This window comes from Pelodiscus sinensis, chromosome 3 (genome assembly GCF_049634645.1).
Source record: "Pelodiscus sinensis isolate JC-2024 chromosome 3, ASM4963464v1, whole genome shotgun sequence".
NCBI classification, from domain to species: domain Eukaryota; kingdom Metazoa; phylum Chordata; order Testudines; family Trionychidae; genus Pelodiscus; species Pelodiscus sinensis.
In genome coordinates, this window is record NC_134713.1 from 79,593,956 (window position 1) to 79,620,494 (window position 26,539).

Consider the following 26,539-nt stretch of genomic DNA (forward strand, 5'->3'; position numbering starts at 1 on the left):
AAAAACATTTTGTTGATGTAGAAAGCATCTGTACTATAGCACGGCAATACCATAGCTGTGATTCTATAGCGATTATAGCACACACATGCCCATAATCAAGCTAAGCTGTTTGCTGGCCCCTGCTTCCACTGGCCGTGAACCACACTCAATGAGAGCTGCTGATGCCTGATCCACAGATGCAAGGTAAAACAGACTGTCTTGTTTGGTGGACCGCTGGAAGCGTACCCTGACAAGCCATGTGAGGCCCAAAAGCTGCAGGTTGCCCACCACTGCTCTACCCAAACATAGGCCACTATGGCACATGAAGCACCTTACCTTTTCCAAGTAACATGGGTAGGCCCCCCCACAAATTCATAGTCCATTTTGGTCAATTTCATAGTTACAGAATTTTTAAAAATAATAAATTTCATGATTTCAGCTATTTAACTCTGAAATGTCATGGTGTTGTAATGGTAGGGTCCTGACCCAGAAAGGAACTACGGGAGGTGAGGAGAGTCAGAAGGTTATTGAGCAGGAGGGTGCGATACTGCTACCCTTACTTCTTCACTGCTGCTGGTGGTGGTGGTGCCGCCTTCGGAGCTGTACAGCTGAAGAATGAGGGCTGCAGGGCAGGAACCCAGTTCTGAAGGCAGCGCCACTGCCAGCAGCAGTGCAGAAATAAGGATGGCATTCTGAGGTATTACCACCCTTTCTTCTGCACTGCTGCTGATAGGGCACACTGCCTTCAGTACTGGGCACCTAGCCAACAGCCTCTGCTTTCTGACTGTCCAGCTCTGAAGACAGTGCAGAAGTAAGGGTGGTAATACCACCAACAGCCTTAAAAATAACCTTGGAACCTGCCTGCAACTCTTTTGGGTAAGGATCCCCAGTTTGAGAAATGCTGATCTCCCCCATTAAATCTGTATAGTATAAAGTGAAAGCTCTCACAAGACCAGATTTAATGGGGGGAAAACCAGTTTTCACGATCCATGATACGGCTGTCAATTTGGTAGGGCACTACACATGGGTGGGGAGGGGGAATTCAGAGGAACCCTTGTAGTCAAAGAAACAGAAGCCAACAGCAGTGGACACAAGTAGCCTCAAGTGGTACTGCAGCAGGGACCACAGGATAGTGACAAAGTAAAATGGTTTCTATAGTTTTGGCTGTTGACATTCTCTCCTGTTTTGAGTGGCTGTTTGTTCCAACCTTATTTCCCAGTCTCTTTACTTCAGCCTCACACTAACTTCCATATATCCTCTTTTTTCTCCCTCCTTTCCCATGTCCAGTATCCTTTACCTTCCCTCCCCTTGCAGTATGTCATCTCCTTCTCTTTGTTTTTTAGCTAATCCCTTCTTATCAAAATCCCAACCAAAAAAAATCTCAGAGCTAACATGATGTTTAGTGGCCATCACTTTGTTCATTCTGCTTATTTGTTGTATCCCTTTCCTCTATCCTTTTGCTGTCTTGTCTATTTAAATTAAGAATTCTTTGGGGCAGGGACTGTCTTAACTGTACCTAAAACAGAGTGAGAATTGGGGCCCTACTGTCTCATGACATTATTATAATAAAAATCAATAATAATACAGATGAAAAATAATGTGTTTCTTTTGTTAGGCTTTCACTCCTTAGCACCAGCACACAAACTCATCATAATTCTGAACACAGGCATAAGTGCTTCAGAGATCCTAGTCCTCCCTCCCAACCCAACTTGTGTTTTTTTAAAACACTATAATCAAGTCTTTAAAATTCAGCTTCAAAATACAAAAGGTAAATGAGATTGATGGAGGTAATATCTTTTACTCAACAGGAGCTATTTGTAGCTAGAAAGCTTGTTTCTTTCACCAACAGAAGTTGATCTACTAAAATGTTACCACACGATCTTGTGTCTAATATTCTCGCACCAAATACAGTAGCAACAATACTTAATGCATGAGGGTTCTCTCTGCACAGAAATTAAAATATTTTTTGCTTAAAATTTTTGAGCAGGTTGTATTCTTGAAACAGAAATTGAACAAAAACTATACAGTAAGACTGTTAGCTAAATTCCATTTTTATAGCTTGCCTGGAAAATGAGAGTCTACAAATTTCTTTCCAAATCATATATTAGTACAAAGAATGGGTTGAATTCCTGTGGCAAGTCAAATTATTTTATTCACAACATATGCTATATTTCTCAAGTTTGGAAAGTACTGTAGAGTTTTAAAATTATATTATTTACACAAACTATTTATTTTTCAACATTTTGAAATCTTTTCAACATTTTGAAATGTACATAATCCACCCTCAAAAATATACAGCATATAGATCCAAGTATTTTAGATTTATGACCTTTATAAACTCATAATATATTTGAAGAGCATAACCTACCTCATATAATTGTGTGTATAAGAATAGTATGAACTTTCTTTTCTTTTATTCCTAGAACAGTACTGCTCCAGAGTAGCATTTCCAAAACACTTCAAGCTTTTGTAATTGGTGCTGTGGGCTCCTGCTGTCTACAGTAAGGGCCAGTCCTGCTTCCAGTGGAGTCAAACACAAAACTCCTATTTAACAGAATTTGTCCCATTTTGAATCCATGAAACATGTCTGAAACTGGAAATGTTCTCTTATGGAATACAACTGACTGGGAAGTGGCAGGTATTTGCTTTTATAGCTAATTTTTTTATGTGGTAATTATGTGGCTCGAACAAATTAGAAACCATTATTTAGAGTTAGCCACTAGTTTTAAGATTTTCTGGTAACCACTGATATTTCTATCTATCTTCTGAATTATTTTTAGAGTCATTCTTTGGACTTGCCTATATGAAAATTAAGTTCATATCAAATTGGGGTGCAAACCTACGGCAAATCAGTGTTTGTTCAGATGAACTAAATGTTCGTTTAGATGCTGATGATGGGATTCAGTGGCTCTGATTTACTCTGCCTTTAAACAGGATTACAGATTGAACTTCTCAAATCTGGGACACTCTGGTCCGGCAACATCCACGGTCCAGTAGGACCACAGATGTTGGTTGCTGGACCAAAGAGCCCTGCCGGCTGGGATTGGGAACCAGCCAGGAATCCAGTGGCAGCTGGGGAGCCCTAGCTGGGCCTGTGACGGCTGGGCCAGTAGCAACCAGGAGCTCCAGCCCCAGAGAGCCCCAGTAGGAGCTGGACCAGCAGTGATTGGGGAGCCCTGGTCTGGGGAGCCCTAAAACTCGGAGTGGAGTCCTGGAACAGGGCCGGTGACCAGCAGGGGAACATTGACCTCCCCAGTTTCAGCAAATTTAAACTCCAGTTTGCTGCAAATTACGTCTGTGTAGACAAGTCTTATTAACCCAGTTTAAAGTAATTTTTGTATAACATTTCAAAAAAATGTAACAACCAGAAACACCACCCACAAACCTGTCATATAGTGCACTTCAATAAAGATGTATTAACACCTACTGTGTCAAAATAATCCTGCTTGTTTTCAGATAGGTTATTCCTATGAGGAGAGGGAAAGTTCTTCAATAATGTACAGTACAGACATTGGGGGAGTAGAGTTGCTCTAAAAAATACTTTCTAGCTTCTCTGAACCAATTCCTGTTTAACTATTAAATCTCTGAATACCAGATTCTGGGTTTTCATAGGAAATAAAGTATGATTCCTTCCTTCCAGTCAGGGTGGTTAAACACTGGAGTAAGTTGCTTAGAGAGGTTGTGGAATCTCCATCTCTGGAGATATTTAAGAACAGATTAGATAGACATCCATCAGGAATAGTCTAGACGGTACTGGGTCCTGCCATGAGGGCAAGGGACTGGACTCGATGACCTTTTGAGGTCCCTTCAAGTTCTAGTGTTCTATGATACTATGATTTTAACAAGGGATGTAAAATCACATTTAATTAGATAACCAGTGAAATGCTGTGGATGAGGGGTGCTCTGACCAGGCAGACCTCACCCTCCGAGCCGGAGGGGCTGCTCCAATCCCCACTTCACAGGTTAACTGTTAACATCCCTAATTTTAATTAGGGGTGTTAGGGATAGTTAGCATAACTACATGAGGGATAGCTCAGTGGTTTGAGCATTAGCCTGCTAAACCCAGGGTTGTGAGTTCAATCCTTGCTGAGGCCATTTAGGGATTTGGGGCAAAAATTTGTCAGGGATGGTACTTAGTCCTGCTGTGAAGGCAAGGGACTGGACTTGATGACTTTTTGGTCCCTTCCAGTTCTAGGAGATAGGCAATCTCCGTTAATTTATTTACTATTCGGTAGTACCTAGGGGTGGGGCTGGCAGTTAGTGTGCTCCCAGTCCCACTCTTGGGGAACCCCCAGCCACAGATCCTCGAGGACAGAGGCTACTTCCATGGAGCAGCCTCTGCTCGCAGGGAGCTCGGACACCCTGTGGACAGGGTCTGCTGCCACAAAGCAGCCTCTGTCCATGGCAGGCCCAGGCTTGCTGTGGACAGAGGCTGCTCCATGGAATGTGGAGCAGCCTCTATCTGTGGACAGCTTGGCCCTGCCACAGACAGAAGCTGCTTTGCAGCAGCCTCACCCTGACCCTCCCCTCCTGTGCTGCTGCCTTTTAAGCTGGCTCCCCCCCAGCATTGGCTTCTATCTGACCCCCCTCACTGCCACCACAGGAGGCAGCGAGGGGAGGGGGCAGGCAAGTCCGCAGAGCTAGCATGCCAGGGGAGCCTATTTGAAAGCCAGATCACCACACGTATCGGCTCCAGCCTGCCTTCCTCACCCTCTGAGCTCCTGACTATCAGAGGCAGCAGTGGGGGAGGATGGGAGGAGACGGATCTGGTGCTCGTGGGGAGCAGGCTCCCACTCCCCCTACACCCACCGAGGCAACAACGGGGGAGAAATGCATGTAGTCAACAAGATTAACTAATAAGACCAAGCTTATCGGTTAATAATGTAGGCATCTACATGATGACATCCCTAATTTTAACATAAACCTTGTTATAAACTGAGTTTTAAGCTCTTAGAAACTTTGGAATAGTGGCAAAAACAAAGGATCAAATACTGCTTGCTTTGCTTAGGAAAAAAATTCCAAATGCAGCTACTTGTATTTATAAGGCCCAATCTGTAAAATGGGGAAATTGAGGTAGTAAAGATAAATGACTGTAACACAACAGTAGAGCTAAGAAAAGAACGCAGATCTCCTAATTCAGAGTCCTGCATTTTAGGCCACACTTCCTCAAGCTAACCATCACAAAGTCAACAGAACTGGAGAGAGAAAGGGTAAGTAGAATGTGGCCAAAGGTTTTCTCCACAACTCCTACGGGAAGTAAATGTTCACGTCAATACTATAGGAACCCCCAATTAAGTGCAAGGAAACAGCATTTCGATAGAGGCCCTAGTTCTTGACCTTGGCTGTAATCAGATAGATAGGGATGAGCTCTCGTTGGGAGTATTTCCTGACAGGAAACATCTTCAGTTTAAACAAAAATTAAAAGTATGGCCCACTCCAACAAAGTCATGAGATTAAAGATGTTGCTCATTTTTTCTTCCTCTTGCCTAGAGTTTTGACCAAATCACTAAGAAAGAGTTTTACAATAAATCTGGACAATACACAATATATTTAAGCAGTTTCACTTAAGAAGAATATGAATCATTTTCATTCAAGCAGAAAAGAAGGCCACAGAGAAAAGAGGACTTCATAAGAATGCAAAGTATTTTTTATATATTTTAATTTTATTTCAATTCAAGGGAAGACTACAATCTCCTCTCATGTACGGGGGAATAGCAAAGTAAAAGTGTGTTGCTCTAAGCAATGTGAATTCCCCACAGCTACCTGCCTGACAATAAATGATAATTGAATACTAATCCATATAAAAGTCTGAAAAAAAGGAAAATTGTAGTGGGAGTCTACACCTTAAGTATAGCTGGCCTTAAAAAAGTTACATCTTTTTTAAAGAAACTTAAGAAGGCGTCACATTGAACATTCTCTCTCTAGCCACAGAACACAACCATCAGCAGCAGCAACAAAAAAAGATTCCCAGAGCATGTCTACATTACAGAGAAGATTGACCCTCCAGAGGTCGGTCTTCTACCATTCAATTTAGCGGGTCTAGCACAGATCCCCAAATCGAATGCTGAGGGCACCTCTTGCCCATGTCTAGTTCTCCTCGATCTGCGAGGAGTAAGAGAAACCAACTGGAGCGTGTATGCCCATTGGTCTCCCACAGCATAGAGGCCACGGTGGCTTGGCTTATGGCATACGTTCAGCTGACTTGCCTGGTCTGGTGTAGACCAGGCCCCAATATCTTACTATAAATACCATGTTGTTCTGGCAGGACCATCTTTAAAACCAAGAGTTTCCATTATCCATTTGATCCTTAGTTCTTTCTTTGGCGTGAAAAACTGCCCAAGAGAAAACCAAATTTTAAAAAAAGTCAATTCATTTCACATATGCCACTAAAGAGCTAGCTAAGAAAAATTACGTTTGCTTTCTACTGACTTGGATTTGAAACAATGACCTAGAAGTAAAAGATTCCATATCTAAACGTATAGGGCAAACTGTCTGAAGCCACTGTTTGGGAAACTTGCATTTCACGCCTGCTCTAGGGAGTAATATTAGCTATTTTAGGTTAAATGCAGCAGGCTCTGCAACTGCTGCATGAAATACTGTGGTTACAACATTGAATCCCAAACAGGTTGCAATGAATCACTTTAGTTACACAGATGTATGGTAAAGTGGTGCAATTTTCTGGGCTTAGACCCTCATATCATATCTATATCTAAAACACCTCTAAGATATGGCCTCTTTCACCCATCCACTTAGCTAAACTTCTGTCCAAACTCTCATCTCACATCTTGATAACTGTAGTATTCTTCTCTGTGGCCCTGGCAAAGACAATCTTACCTCACTCATATCCATACCAGAGTGCTGTTGAAAAGATAATTTTGCTAGGCTGCTGTTTCGACCACACCATCTTTCTCTTTAAATCCCTCTACTAACTAGTTCCCCCTTCTGGATCGCCTTAATCATATGATACTTGTGTTCACTTTTAAGGTCCTTCAGGTCAATCTAGGACCCTTCCTAGTACCTCTCATTTACTACTGAGCTGCCAATGCTTGCCTCTGATCAATCCATTGATGGAAGCCTCCATCATTCACTTGTTAAATTTTCAAACACCTTTATGCTTTCTCCTATGTTGCCTATCACACTTGGGAGATGAATCTCACAAATATCCATAAAGGGATTATGCACCTTCAAATCCCTCCTTTGCTGTGGTGCTTACTAAAACCTTAACAATAGTTAGGCTATGGTGAGCAGAGATTACTGCCGAGTATGCTGATCATATTTCATTGTTTCCTTGTCTGGCTATATCCATCTATTGTCTCTGGTCTTCTACTTAGATTGTAAGCTCCTGGAGAAAGACATAATCTGTTTATTACAAGTTTATACAACACCAAGCACATTCAGTGCCTGGTTCATAAGTAGGGCTCCTATGTGCAATAGTCTATCTACATTTTTTTAAATGTCTGTTTGTCTGTCTATCTGTGAGTATGTTTGTTCAAGAACTCCTCCTAAACGGTAAGAACTAAGACCTACAAATCGGTATGCAGCTTCCTCTTGTCCTAACTTACTAACGGGAAAATGGGAAATGCCAGGAATGGTACTGTTTTCTATAACATGGAAAGGGAAGGGGAAGAGAGAAGAGGGACGTAAAAGGGAAGGACGCAGAGAGGAACGATGTGATACTGAGTGGCCACTGGGAGCAGCAGAAACACCAAGAGAGTGGTTGGCAGGGCTGAGCCTCCGACATCTTGCCTGCTACCAGACTGGATAAGTAGCCTCCCTTGCCCCAAACTCTTCTCCTCCCTGGCCCTTGGCCACAGTGCCAGAGGGAAAGGGGAAGAGAGAAAAGGTCCTTGTCAGCTGGGGGTGGGAAAGGGAGGGAGAAAAGGCCCCTATTGATGGAGAGAGAGAAAAGGCCTGTCTGATGGGAACCCCTACTCTGAGCTCCTCCTCACCCACCAACCCTCACACACACACGCACACAGCCTCCTGCCCTGCCTCACCCCATACCCTCAAGGCTCTCCCCTGATTCCTGCACGCACGCACACACACCATTGCCAGCCCTCTGCCCCAAAAGACATGGGCAACACCAGCTAAGTCTTCTAGTATACAAATAAAAAGATAAAGATAAGACTATATAGTGCCTAATCCGGCTCCCAGTAAAATCTCAGGAAAAGTCTTCCACTGGGGAACATCTTCCTATTGGGGGATTGAGCCCCAAACTATGCACAACAAAAAACATTACAAGTTTTGCTTAATTACAATTATTTTCTTCAACTCTAATCAGGAGAAATGTCAAGATTACCTAAACTTTCCAGTCAATTTTACCTAAACTATACAACAGGGATAGTCAACAGGCAGAGTGACAGATACTGTTGACAGACAGTGAAATCTATTTACCTAATGCTGGCTTTTTGTTTTTTGTTTTTTTTAATTTTCTTATCTGGAGTCTGGACCTTGGCTTCACCTTGGCCAAGAGAGTTAGATTCTGACAAAAATATAATTGACTACTCCTGCTCTCCATACACCATCACCTCCGTAACAATGTATTTCTTTTTAAAAAATGGTAATCTGTGAAATCTTCATTGGAAAAAGTTGGCAGAATAAAACCTGAGAATCTCTAAAGCTGACGTCTGGAGTGTAGTCTGCTTCTTTCTATGTATTTGTCCAGGATCTAGCATACATTGAGAACTACAGTAATAGCACATCTGTAGTAATTGTTTTGTGGATCATTTACTATAGTTTATTTCACTGCAATCTTCAAATTATTCTGTGAGTCTACAGTTTCATTCTCTCCATTCAGATGATGTAATAGAAGATCCCCCTTTCTAGTCCTGGAGCTCTTGCTAGACCACTCAAACCTTAATGCTTATATTCTCCTATTACACAGAACACCACTCTTCTCTATAAGGAAGGGAGCTTATTTCATTACTTTATTTATACGGTACAAGTAGGTTCTCTGGGCTGGGACAATTTGGTCCAGCAACATCCATAGTGTGGTAGGACCACAGATTAGGAATGCAAAATCCCAGTTAAACAATTAACTGGTTAAACATTAAGTTTATCCGGTTAATGAACTAAGCAGGGTGCAGGTTAGGGACCGCTACAGCCCATGTGGCTCCCGCCCCCAGGTGGCTCCCAGCAGGGACTGGATCTGCCAGTTAGCAACCCCCACGCTGGGACTGACTTTGGTGGCTCCCAGCCCCTGCCAGCTCCCAGCCCCCACCAAAGCAGTGGCACACAGGGGCTGCTCCAGATGAGAGCAGCCCCTGTCTGTGAAGGGCCACTGCACGGCTGGTGGAGCCACTTGCCCACAGCAGACAGGAAGCTGCTCCTGCCCACATTGGTTACCAGTTAACCGGAACTGGTAAGCATCATCTGTTTAGAGTGATGCTTACTAGTTAGCCAGTTAACCTTTCATATACCTATCACAGATGTTGTTGGACCCTGAGAGCAGGGACCAGCCGGAAATCCATCAGCGAGTGACTGGTGGCCAGAAGTAGGGCTGGCAGCATGGCCGGGGCTGGGAATGCATCTGGAAGCGTGGTCAGGGCTCGGAAAGCAGCTCAGATGCCAGGAGGCTGGTGGCCCCCTACTCTCCCGAGGGAGCCTGAAGGTCGACAGCAAGGGGCCAGAACTGACCTCCCCTGGTTTGGCAAACACCATCGTTTGGGACCAGACAGGGACGTCCAATCTGTAATCATCAGACAGCATGGTCCATCAGAGACAGCACTGGATTGGAGATTTAAGAGGCCTCATTCTGGTTTTTCTACTAACTTGCTGTGTGATCTAAGGCAAGTCACTTCACCGCTCTGTGTCTTTGTGTTTCTTCTCTAACCCTTTAACTCGTCTATGTAGATTGTAAACTCTTTGAGGGCACTATCTATATAGCACATAACCCAATGAGGCCCCCAGAGTTTGCCATTTCGGTGAAGAATATGCATTGGTCCACCTTCAAAGATAGGGTAATTAAAGAACTAAGAGCTGAAAACCAAATCCTATCTGAAGTGGATAAACACTGGGGTCTACAAGTGCAGCAGGGAAGGCTAAAAATAGTATTGCAGACAGGGGATGCTAAAGAGCCATAAAAGCTACAAACCCTAAGAGTTCAGGTGTGTCTACTTTCCTGCCTCACCATCTATGCTTTTATTTGTACTCATGTGAGGGGGGCACACAGTTTACATGGACTACACATTACCTTAAGAACCCTTTGCAAGTTAAAAACAGCACCTACTGGGAGGAATATGGGGGGTGGGGAGAGATGAGAGAAAAGAAAAAATATCCTGAGAAGTTTCTTTAAAAAAAGCCACACTGTGTAGTTACCTAGAACATTAATGACAAAACCTAAACACCAAAAAACAAGCTCAGAATAAACCTATTAAGTGAAATCCTCACTCCTATTCTGCCTCCCTTATACCACAAAGTTCTAGAGTCTTAAAAACCCTATTTCTGGCCCACTGAAGGAATTCCCTAATGCAGGAACTGTGGCAGTCAGCCATAAGGCTGCTTTCCAAGCACACCTTCGCAACTACTGCTGTAGGGGGATATGCTAGAGCAGACTGTGGAAGAAACATATGGCAGCTGCAGCACACAGTGCTAAGGAGATTCAGGACAGCATACAGGCCACAGGATAGCCTAGGTTGGTTTCTGCAACAAAATATAAAAACACAAAAACCCTTCAGGAATAGAAAAACATGTGTACATTAGCCTCAAATATAATATAATATTTTATATTTAGTTTTATCATAAAATGTTTTTATATTTTCCCTGTTAAGCTACATAGAAGCTATCCTCTCAAGAAACAGCAATACTCTCAAACACACAGTATCTATATCTGTACCAGCATAAAACCAACCACCGGTCAGCATTACATTTTTGGGTTATGAGGAAATATGCATCTTAGTATGCCTGATAAAAATGAAGTGTTTATTACACTGGCAGTGAAAGATTTATGATTACCTTAACTAGTTGTTTCTTTATTTTTCAGTGTCTGAGTTTTGCAAATAAGATACTATTTAGCAACCTTAACTAGTTTTTAAGCTCATTAGCACTAAACCATCTCATCATCTGTAGCTACTAATTTATTTCTTACCAGGTCTTTTTGCAGTTTGGTTCTATCACCTTATGCATCTAATTTATATTTATGGTTGAATGTATACTTCAGAAATACCTAACACATGTTTTTTAAGCTATTGATGCATCTACACAGCACATCAATTCAGCATGACTCATGTCTGCAGACTCAGTATTATCAAGCCTTAATATGAACATCCACATTGCAATGGAAACACAGACCCGACAATTGTGCTGACATTTATATTGCAGTATGAAGACATGAGTCAGAAATTCAGCTTTGTGGGCCCATACTATTATATCCCAGAATTCCTAGCACCATCTCCAGGTAAAGCAGTTCCAGGGATATTTTCATAGCAGATTGTGAAAGAATTTGTCTATACATCCTGTGGGATGTGATTGGAAGTGTTTTGAGTGATTTTAGCCTATGAATACATCCAGTCAAGTCATTTTTTTTTCTTACATGCTCCCAGGAACCAGAACCAACATGGATCCCAACCCAGTAGGAGAACTTCTGTACCTCATGCTCTCAGTCCTATTTCATGGTAAATAATATCTGTAAGACTCAGATGTACATTTTGGTGAGAGTTTGCGAATTGCCAAAGATACCTAAACATGCCAGCTGTGACTCAGCTGATGGGGCTCATGCCTGTTGTCTTAGCCATAGATTCTAATAAACCCAGTGCTTCTGGAGCAGGGCCAAGTCATAGAACGATGACATTACATTGTCATGCAGACAGATTGACCAGCAATGGGTCCAGAACTTATACTTGAAATATATGTTTTAAGAGGTTTTAGATCACTTTGTCCCTGTTCTCCAGCACCAGGACATCCACATGAGGATGCTGGCTGTGCTGGTCCAGAAATGAGTCAGTATAGCCACCTGGAAGCTAACCAAGACTACTACAGGTCCATGGCTACCAAATTTGGTGTTTGCAACTTAGGTGCAGGGGGTTGTCATGACAGAGGTTCAAGAGTTGCCCATGACTTATGTAACAAAAGGCATTACAAAAATTCCTGAAATGACTGCTAGCTTTTAGAGCAGTGGTTCTCAACCTGTTTATCACTGTTGGCTACATATGAAGCCCAGGTTGAGAACAGTCCCCACGCCCACATAATTCCCAATGCCTAACGTTGCTGCCCAGAGCAGGGCTACGAGCAGGGCGCTGGGTGGGCAGCCACAACCTGGACTAGGGTTGTTAGATATTGTGTAACTGAATAATAACTGTGTGAATAATAACTGCATGAAATCTTAGCAGTTACACAACTGTTTGATAGTCCCGGAAGTGGGGCTGGCAGCCAGCCTGCTCCTGGCCCCACCCCTGGGGAGCTCCCTGCCACTCCGCACTGTGCAGACTGGCTCAGATCCCCCCCAGACAGGGCCCACGCTCGCTGTGGACAGAGGCTGCTCCGTGGGATGCAGAGCAGCCTCTGTCTGTGGGGAGTTTGGCCCCACTGTGGTCAGAAGCTGCTTTGTGGCAGCCTTCCCAGACCTCCTCTGCAGGCGGCACAGGGGAGCCAGCTCTCACCTGCCCCACCCTCCCCAGGCAGCAAGGGGAAGGCAGGCAGGTCCAGGGGAGACAATATGCACGGGGATATAGCTTGAAAGCCAGCTCCCTGTATATATTGGCTCCAGTCTGCCCCCTTCACCCTCTGTCAGAGGCAGCAGTGCAGGCAAGTGGGGGAGACTGCGGATCCAGTGCTCATGGGGTACCATCTTTTAAACCAGCTCCTCACAGGCACCAGCTCCCGCTCCCTCCTGCCTTCCTGTCTCTGATACAGGGGCAGCAAGAGAGGATGAATGTCGACAAGATTAACTAATAAGCCCAGGGTTATGACATCCCTAACTTGAATTCCCCATTGGGGCCTGGGCACCTAGATCCTGGAGTGTGGCCAGACCCCTGTGTGAAACCAGGCAGCCGGACTATGCAGCACAGGGATTGGTGGCTGGACCCCCGCCACATGAGGCGGGTCGGCCAGACTCTGGGAAACAACTCATGCACAGGCCAGAGTGGCTGGAGTTGGAACCTGAAATCCCGGCGCAGGCAGGGCCACACATCTGGACCCCTCTGCGCAGGGCTGGAGCACACTTTGCCAGACCCAGATCCCACCACACTGGTCCCTATGGCCTGCAGCCAGACAGACACTAGAGCAGAGCCCCATCTAAAACCTGAGGGTGCTGTAGCACCCCAGCGAAACCCAATACCCCAAAACCTATCCCTTCAGCACTCAGCAGGCCCTTGATGGCAGCAGCACTACTGCAGGCTGCCTTATTCTCTCTCCCCTGAGCCAGCTCCGCCATCTGCCTGCCACGAAGGCAAATTTTGAATTTTTTTTTTTTTTAAAGTAGACTGCTGGGCACTGAGTTAACCTGTTAACTACTTAAATGGGGATAGACAGGAAGCTTTCAGGGGGCCTCCGGCAGGTTGGCCCACTGCATTACACTGCAGGTGGGGAGCTGTTCCAGCCCAACTGGGCAAGAGTAGCACCCTGCTGGGCTGCTGGTTAACTATAACCAGTAAGAGTGATGCTTAGCAGTTAACCAGTCAATCATTCAGATCCCTAATTTGGAAGACAATTGCCATTGTCACTGGCTTCAAAAATGTTCGGATGCCAAGATCATCAATGCAAGCTGCATTACTGTACATTGCTACATTCCGCACAATGTCAGAGAAGGGAAACTGTTTTTTTGGGGGGGATTTTTGTTACAAAGAGACTCCAAGCACTGCTAGATATCTGCACTGGTATGCACCTTCATGACCGGTGCTGTATCTGGAACAGAAATTAGAGACACTTTGTGCATTCACAAAATGGATTTGCATGGTCCCATGCATGAGCAGGAATTAAATTGTATTAGAGGTTATGCTGGGTGAGGATGGACAGCTGTGGGAAGATTTTTATACATTTTTTGATACTGTGTGTGCGTGTTATGAATTTTCCGAACTGAACTCTTTCATTACATGTTTGGAGATATTTATCAGTATTGGCCAGGAACTGTATAGACTACTGAAATGACAGTTTGTAAATTTTTATTATGAAAAGTATTGAGAACTTGGATATGCTGACATTCCTTCTTTTAAGCATGAGCCATTTATAAAATTACATAATGAAATTTGTTGTTGTGTGGAAATTCAACACTTTATTTTACACATGTATTTACATGCTACTGCAAGAAACAGAAAGTCAAGCCAGCTGCCATCAAAGCAGCAGCATAATAAACAAACTCAGTGCCAAAATAGTCAGTGGTCCATGTGCCCAAGAACACACATCCAACTACTGCTGGGTGTCCATCCCTCTCTTCTCGTTGGCCTTTCTGGCATGTTTTACACTTCAGGATGAGACTAGACAGGAATCAGCGAATGCCTAGGATACACTGGTGCGCTCCATGTACTAGAGTAGATTGCACGTGACATGCTCCAGTCACTCCTGAATTTTCCAAACAATGCATAATCTGCAGGCCATGGTAGCACAGAAGGCATTCAGGCTAAGAGCAGGGGTGGACAGTAATGTTAGAGGGGGAGGCCACTTCACAAATTTTTGAATGGCCCTGGGCAGAAGGAGCAAGGTCCCAGAAGGAGTGGGGCCTTGGACAGGAGTGGATCCAGGACACTCTAAGCTGTATGTGCCCCTGGATGGGGGAGGAAACTGATTGGCCTGGGGTGGGGGAGCAGCAGGGCATCTGAAGGCTAGATAAACCACTTGGCAGGCTGTATTCAGCCCATGAAGACTCTCTTGTCCACTCCTGCTATAGCTCAAGAGCTGAGGATAGCACAGGAGCCTGGAATCTTGTTGTCATGAGTATAAAGCAATCACTCAAAAAGCGCTCTCTGCTGCTCTTTCTTATCCCTTCAAGAATCTGTCCACCAAGTTCTCATGCTGTATAGCCTCTGACTCTCTTTCCACCATTTGCACATTCTAATATATTTGTTATTCCTTTTAGTTCTTCCGCAATTCTGTCTTGTCTCCAAAATACTTCTATCTAGCTGAGCGGTTCCCAACCTTTTCCAGATGGGGACCCATTTTGACAATTCAGGAAGACAAGGCAATTCAAAAACGGGGGGGGGGGAGAAGAGTGGGCAGAGCCACCTGGGGAGACACTTGGCGACCCTTTTGAAGTGTAATGGCGACCCATAGGTTGGGAAACCCTGATCTAGCTGCTTTCCCATTAACTTCTCAGATTCTCTCTGTTTGATCAGAGTAGATAGGTCCAAGCTCCCAGGATCCTGGTGCCATATGTTTGCCCTTGTCAAGGTGGAAGGACCTTGAAAAAGAGATTAATGGTACATTATTGTCTAAGAATGGAAAGTTACATTTCCAGCCCGATGAAAGGGGATGCTTTAATTCAAGGTCAAAGGATAACATTTTTTTACTAATGGACTGTATTTAGAGAGAAAACACTGTCTACTTCAGATATCCTTTGAAGCAGCACTGAAAACCATCGTACATCACTGTAAGACTCACATAAAAATTCATCTGAAATTATTTTTATATCCCTTCATTTTTCTCAAAGTGGAGGTAGAGAGGACCCTTATGAGTGGTCTAGTTACTATCCATGGCTCTTCAGTCCTGTCAAGAAGGGCAAGCTCTGGAGCACATTGATACTGGTGTTACTGAAGGGAAGTGTGAATTTCTGTCCCAGGCCAATGGAGGACAACCACATCTGCAGGCTAAGGAGATATTCAGACACTTAGGTGACCAACCAACACATCTCACAATGCAAAATGCTTGTGAGTTAACAGAGGCAGCCCTAATAAGTATGCCCTGGTCCAGATCAGAGAGGACTATATAATTCTTGCTCTGGGAGAATTTCACTTTCATCACCAGCTGACAATGGGTGACAATTTGATGTAAAAAACAACAACATACAGATTTAACATGGAGTCACAGTAAAGCCTCCTTATAAGCACCCTGCATCCACACACAGACCCAACTCGCTACTAGTCATGAGAATTCAACACAGACTGACCCTTCACTGTAATATGTATGCTAAAGTAAAATAATAGACAAATTAACACTGTGGCTTTGTTTAGACTAATAGCCACTTATTAAGCAACTGCTAAAGATATAATGACAACTATTTATTTAACTTTTTCCTTGCTTTGAATCCCAGGTGGGAAGCCCTGGAAGGAAACAGAATGAATTCCACCCTGAATAGTAGTCACCAAAACCACAATTTATATTAATAACTTAATTGGCCTATAAGCCAAAAATCTCTCTTATCCATATATTAATAGAAACAAATGGTGGCAGAAACTTACCAGACTGGCTTCAGCACATGTTCTGATACCAATTCTGCAGTTAACTTCTCCTCAGGACCACTCCCAAGAACTTTTCCAAATATAGACTCAAGATGTGCTACAGCTGCTGCAACAGCATAGTCTTTTTGATTACCAGCAGCACCAAGGTCTCCTTTGGCAGTGCTAGTGATGGAGGCGGACAGGTTGCAAAGGTGACATCCCTGCTCGGACTATCATGCACACTGTGGGCTCAATATTTGCTACAGTTCCACCGTACTATTTTCCTCATAAAAGAAGCCAGAAAACAGAGTTCACAGAAACTGCATTAGTATCCTTGACTTCGCAGCGCTCGGTCTTTAGCTGCTTGAGTCAATCTCTGTATTGTTCTGCTTTCCAATCGATCCCCAATGCTACCAGCCACTAAGGTATAATTTTGTAGACAATCATTTCTTATGCTCTTACTGAAGTTGAACATCTTGCTTGCCTCACACCAAAGGTTAACCAGAATTCATGTGTTCCTCTAACCAGCTAGCAATGTGCTTGATGCAGAATGACTTCCTATATGGCCATGCTAATACAAGTCCATGCAGGCTGTGTTTCCAGTTGGGCAGTCCTCCTAGAAACCAAAGCATAAACACCGAACAGCTGCCTTTCAACTAGCTCTGTTCCTGGGAAGTGTGTGGGAAGTTTTGGAACTAAGTGCTGGGAATGATAGTTCCAAAGGACAATATTAGTAGATTCTCCACACCCAAATCTGGTGACTGAGAAAAGAGCTACATCCACACTCAAAAATGCCTGAGCTTTGATCCACATCATAGTGGGACTTGGGTTCTGACCCACCTGCCCACAGTAGGCCTCAGTCTAGAAGGGTTCCTGACCCAAGTCAGACTAATTTGTATGCATATTGCAGGAGTTTTGGCTTAAAGCTGGATCAGAGCCAAGGCTTACTGTGCTGTGAAGATATACCCTCAGCGGTCAATAAGTCTCCTGGAAACTCCAAGAACTCCAAATTGCAATAAAAGTAGAAAGAACCAACCATGACGCTTACATGTCACCATTTTGTCAAGAATGAATCTGAGAATAACCAAATTAAACCAAAGACTGAATGTAAACAAGTTTAAGTTGCACCATTCTCCTGCCCAATTTCTGAAGGCTCAAACACCAAAACCTGCCAGGATGGAGCAGCCCCCTGCTTGATCCCATTTAATCGGTTAACTGGTTAAACATATTGTTTAACCGATTAGCCAATTAAATGGGATTTTACATCCCTACGCTCTTTACAGAGTTTCCCCAATCATCAGGAGAATAAAATTAAAAAGATTCTAGTCTGCTACTGTACCACTATTCATTTTCTAGATAGCAGTGAAACATCATGGACTATATCCATTTCAGGCTTATTCAGAAAGAGGCAGGCATTAGTTACTCATGGTGGAAGACTGAAAAAAAACAGTCAGACAGACACTAGGAAAGGATCGCCTACTACCCAAAAGCTCCTGGCTATGGCAAGGAGAGGGAGTAGACTTATACAGACCATCTCTCACTTTATGATCTGACAGAAAAGACAAAAAGCTCCTTCTTCCTTGAAACAACTATAGGGAGGAAAGGAGAAATTTAAATTTTAGGAAGTCTGATAACTAGAAGCTGAGATAGATGGAGACTCTAAGCAGGTTTCAAGACATCACCTTGATTGAAATCTTAGAGCCTTCCTCACTCCCAGCAAATGAAGGCCACTGGACCTAGGCTTTTCAATCAGGGCTTTGCTCCTAGCCCTTGGATAGTAGCACCCTCACTTGTACATTCTGTATGTCAATCTCTGATTTCCAGGTTTAGTCCCCTAGCTAGTAGGCAACAGGAAATATCAGTACCCATTCTGAGGTTTTATGTATGACAAAAGCATGTTAATCTAGAACACTGAAAACAATGACATTTTGTTTTGTTCATTTTTACTTAGTGAATAAAGTAAATAAAGTTTTCAAACGTAATACCCATTCAATCTTAAAAGTTCTCTCAAAATAGCCCTTCTTACATCCAAGAATCTGTAGGAACTCATCATATAATAAAAGCAGTTAAAACCATAAGAGAGTCCAACTTTCATTTAGGGATGTTAAATATTGGTTAAATGAACAGTCGATTAACCTCATGAATTTTTAATCGGTTAGTCAACTGTTCTATCAGTTGACTAGTCTGTCAGTTAGTCCCTGAGGGTGGGGCTGGCAGCCAGTGTGCTCCAGACCCACTCCTGGATCACACAAATCAGATATTAGGAATGGACACAAATCAGATATTAGGAATAGCAACATACAAAAACCTATAGGGGAACATTTCAATCTTCCTGGACACACAATTGCATATCTAAAGGTAGCCATCCTGCAGCAAAAAAACTTCAGGACCAGACCGCTGAGCTACAGTTCATCTTCAAGTTTGACACAATCAACTCTGGATTAAACAAAGACTGTGAATGGCTTGCTAACTACAGAAGCAGCTTCTCCTCTCTTGGAATTCACACCTCCAGATCAGCTACTAGAAGTGGGCCTCATCCTCCTTGATTGGATCCACCTCATCATCTCCAGCCTGATTCTGGCCTGCATGTTTATACCTGCCTCTGGAAATTTCCACTACATGCATCTGACGAAGTGGGTCTTTGCCCATGAAAGCTTATGCTCCTACACTTCAGTTAGTCTATAAGGTGCCACAGGACTCCTCGCCGCTTTTGCAGATTCAGACTAACACAGCTACCCCTCTGATACTTGACTCTTGGGGAGCTTCCTGCCACCCTGCACTGCTGCCTCTTTATTAGAGGCAGCCATGCAGGCTGCCAGGCAGGAGCTGGTCTACGAGGGAAGACGGTTTAAAAACCAGCTCCCCTCGCAGACCAATTGCCTCTGGTATGCCCACTTCTTTGGAGCATCTGGCATTGGCCACTGTCAGAAGACAGGATACTGGGCTGGATGGACCTTTGGTCTGACCCAGTATGGCTGTTTTTATGTTCTTACAGAGACAGTAGCATGGGGTGGCAGCAGCCCCTGAGCTCCCAAACCCAGTGCGAGGCAGAACTGAGCCAGGCTGCCTGCCCGCCTGACTCCTAGTACACTATAAATGCAGAGCAACAGTGGGGTTTGGTCCTGGATCCAGCACAAGTCGAGACTGAGCCATGCTGCTGGCCAGCCTGATAAAACATTTACTGGTGGGGGGGAAGGGGAGAGAAATGCATGTAGTCTATAGCATTAATCTATAAGCTTTTGCTTATCAGTTCATTTACTATACTGTTACATCCCTACTTTCATTATATTTCCGATATGGCAAATGTTCCCACTGTTAAAGCATTTCCAAAACCATAGTTGTGTTTAACTCATTTCAACAAATCTGCAAATCAGCTTTAAGCACCAATGAGTGATAAAAAGGAACAAGTAGTTAAGGTGTAGTCGCATAAATGAAGGTGTTCACTTTCAGTTTGATGAAAGCAGATAGAAATTGCTATTCATTCTCTCTCTCTCCCTCTCCACGGACCTGTAACAGGGTGGGCACCTGCATCTCACAAGCACCCTCCAGTTCAGTGAGTCTGAATTCTTTCAGCTACAGTAAAACTCCAGTGGTCCGGTATCCAGTGATCCGGTACGCTTGATGGTCCGGCACCAACTGTAACCTGGAAGTGCTCCAGCAGCTGCTTCAAGTTGTTAATCAATTACACTAACTGCGGCTGGATCTGCAGGCGACAGGCTTGCAATTTATCTTTACTCTATCTATTGCCTCTGGGGGGCGGGAGGGGAAGGAGAAGGGGACCGAGGTCGGTGGCAGGGGTGGGGGCACAGGCACCAAACTCTCCATCATGTTGCAGGGTGGTGGAGAGGGGGCAAGAGGCAGGCAACTGCTTCAGGAATTTCTAGTCAATTACACTGCCCCGGGCTGGATCCACAGCCGACAGGCTCTCAGTCTACCTTTCCCCTCTACTGCCTGGGGTACGGGATCGGCGGGCGGGGGTGTGTGCTAAACTCTCCCTCCTGTTGCAGGGAGGCAAAGCCTGCGAGTGGCGGAAGGGGAGAGGCGGCAAGAGGCAGGCAGCCGCATTCAGGAAGTTCTAGTCAGTTACACTTACCGGCTGGATCCACCGCTGACAGGCTCTCAATCTACCTTTCCTTTCTACTGCCGGGGGGGGGGGGGGGGGGAGCGGGCAGGAGAGGGTAGGGGTCGACGGAGGTGTGCTGAACCCTCCCTCCTGTTGCAGGGAGGCAAAGCCTGCGAGGGGCAGAATCAGAGAGTGGGCAAGAGGCAGGCAGCCGCGTTCGGGAAGTTCTAGTCAATTACACTGCCCCAGGCTAGATCCACAGCGGACAAGCTCTCAATCTACCTTTTCTCTCTACTGCCTGGAGGAGGGGGGGCAGGGGAAGGTAGGGGTCGGCGGGGGAGGGGGTGGGGGTGTGCCAAACCCTCCCTCCTAATGCAGGGAAGCAAAGCCTGCAAGCAGCAGAACCAGAGAGGGAGGGAGAGGCAGGCAGCTGTTTCAAGAAGTTCTAGTCAATTACACTGCCCCGGCAACAGGCTTGCAATCTACCTTTCCTCTCTACTGCCTAAGGGGGAGGGGGGGCGGTAGGAATGGGTAGATCTGCAGGTGACAGGCTGCTGCTGAAACTCACAAGGGAGGGGAGATGAGGGGAAAGGTAGATTGAGAGCCTGTTGATCCAGAGGTGGCAGTGTAATTGACTAGAACTTCTTGAAGCGGCTGCCTGCCTCTCTTCCCCCTCTCTGCTTCCGCGGCTCGCAGGCTTTGCCTTCTTCTAAAATGGCAGAGGGTTCAGCCCTTGCGGCGCTGTTCCCCTCGGATGAGACCGACCACTACCAGAGTACCTCCTGATAGTCCGGCATTTCTGATAATCCAGCACCACCTGGGTCCCAAAGGTGCCGGATTATCGGAAGTCTACTGTATTTTCATGGGGTAGCACCCAGGCACCCACTCATCAGGAGTGACCCTTCTGGTCGATGGAGATCTCTCTGGTCTTCAATGACTCGGTCCTCATCTTGAGAGCCACTTATAATAGTCCTGCAGCTCTTCCCGGGTACCAGTCTTCAGTCTGACCAACAGGGGCCTCTCAGTACCTTCATTGGCCAGCTTAGATGTGAAGGTTCCTGCTCTGGCGTGGAGCAACACCACACAATGGTTTCCGCCCTCAGGGCTCTTCACTTGCCCTTTAGTCCTCTGACCCCAGCTCTTCAGCTAGGTCACCCTAGATCAGCACCCTTCTGGGGGCTAACAGTTCCACAGACAATCCCATTCCTGGGCCTGTCTTCAGTGAGTCCTGGCAGCCAGCCAGCCAGAAACTAACTATTCCCTCACATCTCTCGTCCCTGCCAGCAACTACTTGCCTTTGCCGTTGCAGCCAGCCAGGAGCCCCTTTTTGTTCCATGGGTACCTGTTAGCAGACTTAACTATCCTAGCCCTTTCAGCTCCTTCTATATGCGACTGATGGGTCCTCACAGGCTGCGGCCTGCAGCCTCTCTGGTTAGCTGTTTCTCCTGTAGCCACTCAAGACTGCCTGGAGGACCTCTCCGCTGCTCCATTCCTGGGATAGTTATGACTGGAGAGGAGCCCAGTACACCCCAACACAAGACTCAAAAAGATTACTATGTCCACCCAGCATAATGAGCTCAAGATCTAACCTTTAAATGTACATAGCAATGATGTTGCTATACTTTAGCCCCAGGAATCAATTTTTAAAAGAACGTAAAAGGCACAACTTTTTACCAGAAAGTGTCTATGGGCATGAACTTTTTATCTCTACATCCAATTTGCCATCCTCCCCGACAAACACACACAAAATAGTGCATATGATGGCTTGCAAAAATGATCAATGTGTGATAAATAACTTATGAACGAAACAATATGCAGCAATGGAGAATGCCTTCCTCATTCATCTGGTGGTCTTCCAGGCAGCCGGTCTGCACAGGGAGCTGGTTTTTAAACCAGTTCCCCTCCCAGACCTGCTCCCACCTACCACCCTGCGCTGCTGCCTCTGATACAGAGAAAGTAGCGTGGGGTATCAGGAGTTTCCCAAGGAGGGGGGCAGGAGCATACTGGCTCCTGACCCCAACCCCAGGGACTATTTCATAATTGTATAACTGCTAAAATTTCATGGTGTTACACAACTATTCAGTTACACAATATCAAACATACCTAGTACTGACAGGTCAATTGGCATCCCCAACTTGCTCCACAGTAGCCTTCACAGACCAAGCATGCAAGGAGCTGAAACAGATCTACCCTCCACCACAAAGTTGTCATGGCCTGGAACACAAGTTGTCTGAGGGAGTCCTGTCCAAGTGTCTATGTGTGGGGGCAAAATCAAGGTGTGGAGGATGGAGCCCAGTTTCAGCCTTCACCAGCCAGTGCCATAGGTCTGTGGAAACCTCTGTGAGAAGGACTAACCCAGACACCTAATTGCAGCATTGTCAGTGGCACCTCTTTCCCCCCATTCCTCATGAAGCAGTAGTTGTGGCCTGGGTCAGAACTGTCCCACTAAACTCCCTCCCTCCCCATAAGCAACCACAGCACCAGGGGGATTCTTTTACCTCCCTGCTATTGGTTGGGGGAAGGTAAGGGGGAATAGCAGTATTGGTCAAATTTTCTCAGTTTCCATAAATTCCATGGAATTATGATTTATACTGGGCCTTACATATACAACAGAACAGAAGTCTATTTACTGATTCTAAATCACATACAGCCAATTATTTAAAAGTCAAATTTTCTCCAGTTTAAAAAAGTCACTGTATTTCTAAAAGATTAAATAAAATCTCATTTTTAGTTGCAGAGTTCACTATAAAAAGTCATGTTAACTTTGAGAATGAGGTCCTAAGAATTGCATACTTCCAACCACACAATTAAAAAAAAAAACCTGAGTTCCATCTGTTTTTACCATTTAAAGACAAGCAGAGCTACAAAAAAGTATTTCTTAAGTCTTACCAGCAAAAATTATTAAAAGAATGGAAAAGAACAATAAAGACAAGCTACTAATTCTTTGTGGTAAAAACTAACAAGAAAATAATAGATAATTAAAGCACTCTTCCTCTGCATAAGCCAGAAGAAAGTCACCATTAACCAAGCTGAATTAGAAACAGTTCTGCTATGCAAATACTTAGCAAAGTTTACGTCAGGGAAGCAAAAGGACTTCCCAGTATGCTCTGAGTCATTGGACAAAATGAAATACTCTATTGCAGAGCTACTCAACACGCAGCCCGTGGGCCACATGCAGCTCACGGCCCCTTTTGCATGTGGCCTGCAGCCCTTTGAACCACTTCCCGGGCTGCCTGCCTGCCTTATTTCTGGGGCTCCCACAGCAGCACTGAGCCGAGCCACACAGCTTTGAGCCAGGCTGCATGCACAGGAGCTGCTGGCCGGAGAAAGTAGAGGGGGGAGAAGAGGAGGGAGAAGAGGGCAAGAGGTGGGGGCAGAGCACGTCTGCCACAGCGGTAGCGCCTCCCCGCGAGCAGAGCCACACAGCGCAGCACTGACACAAGCCATGTCTGCACATGCATGGGAGCTGCTGACCGACGGGGGGAAGGAACAGCAAAAGGTGCAGCAGAGCACACCTTCCGCATCAGCCACAGCAGCAACGCCTCTCCGCAAGCAGAACCACATCTGAGCATGTGTGAAAGCTGCTGGCCAGTCAGAGGAGTGGGGTGGCAAAAGGCAGCAGCAAAGCATGTCTGCCATATCTGGCACAGCGACAGTGCCTCTCCGAGCCAGGCCACGTCGGCCGATGCTCAGAAGCTGCTGGGGGCAGCAAGAGGCACATGGCAAGGCAGTCGAAGAACTGGGCAGCGAGACAGCAAGGCAGCGGCGGAGCCAGACAGTGAGGCCACAGTGAGAAAGGTCTGTGCAAGGGCTGGGGTAGTAACCAATATAATGGTCTTCTGATGATATGCGTTTTAGTAGTTAAATTGCTGAACTGTCATTGCTTATTAAAAGTGCTGTCATATGGGTGGAAATTGGGTAAATAGATCTGCTGATATTAATAAAACGCACTGACTTAAATGGGGCCTGCGTATTGTGTGGTCTTGCCTTAATCTTTGTATTCATACTTGTCAGTATCAAAGAAGCTATTCGCATATATTTGCAACCACTCTTGCTGCGGCCCTCAGCATGTGCTGTGGGTATCATTGTGACCCCCAGGGCTTCCAAAGTTGAGTAGCCCTGTTCTACTGTTTACTTTACATGCCATACTCCTGATTAAGAAGATGCTGAGGATATGCAAAGAAACTCTATCAGTCTTCTTTCAAGCATTTAAAAAAATAATCTGTTACTTCCAGATAACCTCAGGCTCTAAATTTATGAATAATGAAACAATTACTCATAGGATTACATAATTATTTTCTCAAATACTATTCCCTCTATCAAATGTCATTTGAAAACTATTGAAATTTATGGTATTTAACAGATTTTATGATGGCAAAAAATAAGCAGCACTGAATGTATGCAAAAAGCATATTACAACCGAAGAGGTGTTGCTATATTATATCAGCTGTTTTGCGCATTAACCTATCTACTGAGGATGTAAAGGTTTAATTGGTTACTGAGTAAGCACAGCTTTACCAGCATGCTTACTGGGGTAAAGAATTAACAAGAGGCCAGGCCCAGCCAAAGCAGCCCCTGCCTGCAGGATACCATGGGGGCAGGGGGGAGATACGGCTTCAGCCCAGCCTGGCCAGAGAAGCCCCTGCCAGGCCCACCACACTGTAGGCAGTTAACCAATTAAACCTATAGTTTAACTAGTTAGTATGGATTTAAATCCTGTATAATATGCTATCTACTTGATAGTTTTGAGTTTTAGATGAAGCAGATGCAAACTGGTGCAATTACCTTACCATCCTCTGAACCTGAAGATGATTCAGAAAAGAGAACACTGGAGTTTCAAATATGAATAAAAATGTCTATATTATACGGTTGCATCTACACTGGCATGATTTTGCACAAATACTTTTAACGGAAAAGTTTTTCCCGTTAAAAGTATTTGCGCAAGAGAGTGTCTATACTGGCATGTGCCTTTGCGCAAAAGATTTGCTTTTGCACAAACACATCTGTGCCAGTATAGAAACTCTCTTGTGGAAGAAAGCTCCGATGGCCATTTTAGCCATCGGGCTTTCTTGCGTAAGAAATTGGTGTTACCTGTCTACACTGGCCTCTTGCGCAAGAACACTTGCGCAAGAGGACTTATCCCTGAGCGGGAGCGTCAGAGTATTTGCGCAAGAAGCACTGATTTCATACAGTAAAAGATCAGTGTTCTTGCGCAAATACTCGCGGCCAGTGTAGACAGGCGGCAAGATTTTGCGCAAAATCTTGCCAATGTAGACACAGCCTACTAGTAGTAGGAGACGCCTAATAAATACACTTTTACTGCAGTTTCTCCCCTCCCTAATGATAAAAGTGTACATTAAAAACTCTGCCTATAGCACACAAATCTGTAAAACGCATAAATGCATTAATTTCCAAGATCAGCATCATACAACACAAACATCTATTTCAATATTCTCTAAAATAGGGGTTCTGAAACTCCATTCCACTGCAATCCCATTCTGACAACAAAAATTATTATATAACCCCAGGAGGGGAGATGGAAAACTGAATCCAGCTGCCTTGGAGGGGGAAGGCAAAGGCAAAGCCCAAGCCCCACTGTTTTGGGTGGGGAGCTAAAGCTGAAGGTGGAGACCTTCTGCCCCAGGCGAGGACCTATAACCTGAGCCCTTTTGCCTAAGGCTGAGGCCCTTCGACTTTGGCACCAGTCCTGGGATTCAGGCTTCAACTTTGACCCCATGCACCAGCAAGTCTAAACTAACCCCAGCAACCCCATTAAAATGGAGTCAATACCCACCTTTGGGGTCCCAACCCACAGTTAGAGAACAGATACTCTAATGTTTGTAACAACTGATGGACAGGAGACCCTTTTTCATCATGACTGTGGACTGAAAACTTGCAATAAAGAGAACCCATATTTAAAAAAAATATATGGGTAAGGAGAATGTTATTTGCAGGATGTACTTGGGAATTGTCAGGCTATTAAATACAGTGATGATAAGTATAGCTGAATACCAAAAAAGAATGAATGTGATGTAGCATTAGGAAGTCGCAGAGGCCAACATGTGGCTAGTTGTTACGCCGTTCCCTTCTGCAGTGCAGCACAATTGCCTATTGGTCTGAGCAATTTACAATATACTAGCGTAACAGCGACATAAAAAGAGCCACTTCACAAGTGTTGCAGAAGTCTCACGTA

At 44.9% G+C, this 26,539-nt stretch overlaps 1 protein-coding gene across 1 annotated transcript in view; it reads right to left on the bottom strand.

Moving 5' to 3' along the window:
- Positions 1-26,539, bottom strand: part of REV3L (REV3 like, DNA directed polymerase zeta catalytic subunit) — a 222,351-nt gene that overhangs the window by 194,745 nt on the left and 1,067 nt on the right. The gene's annotated exons all lie outside the window — the stretch shown is intronic.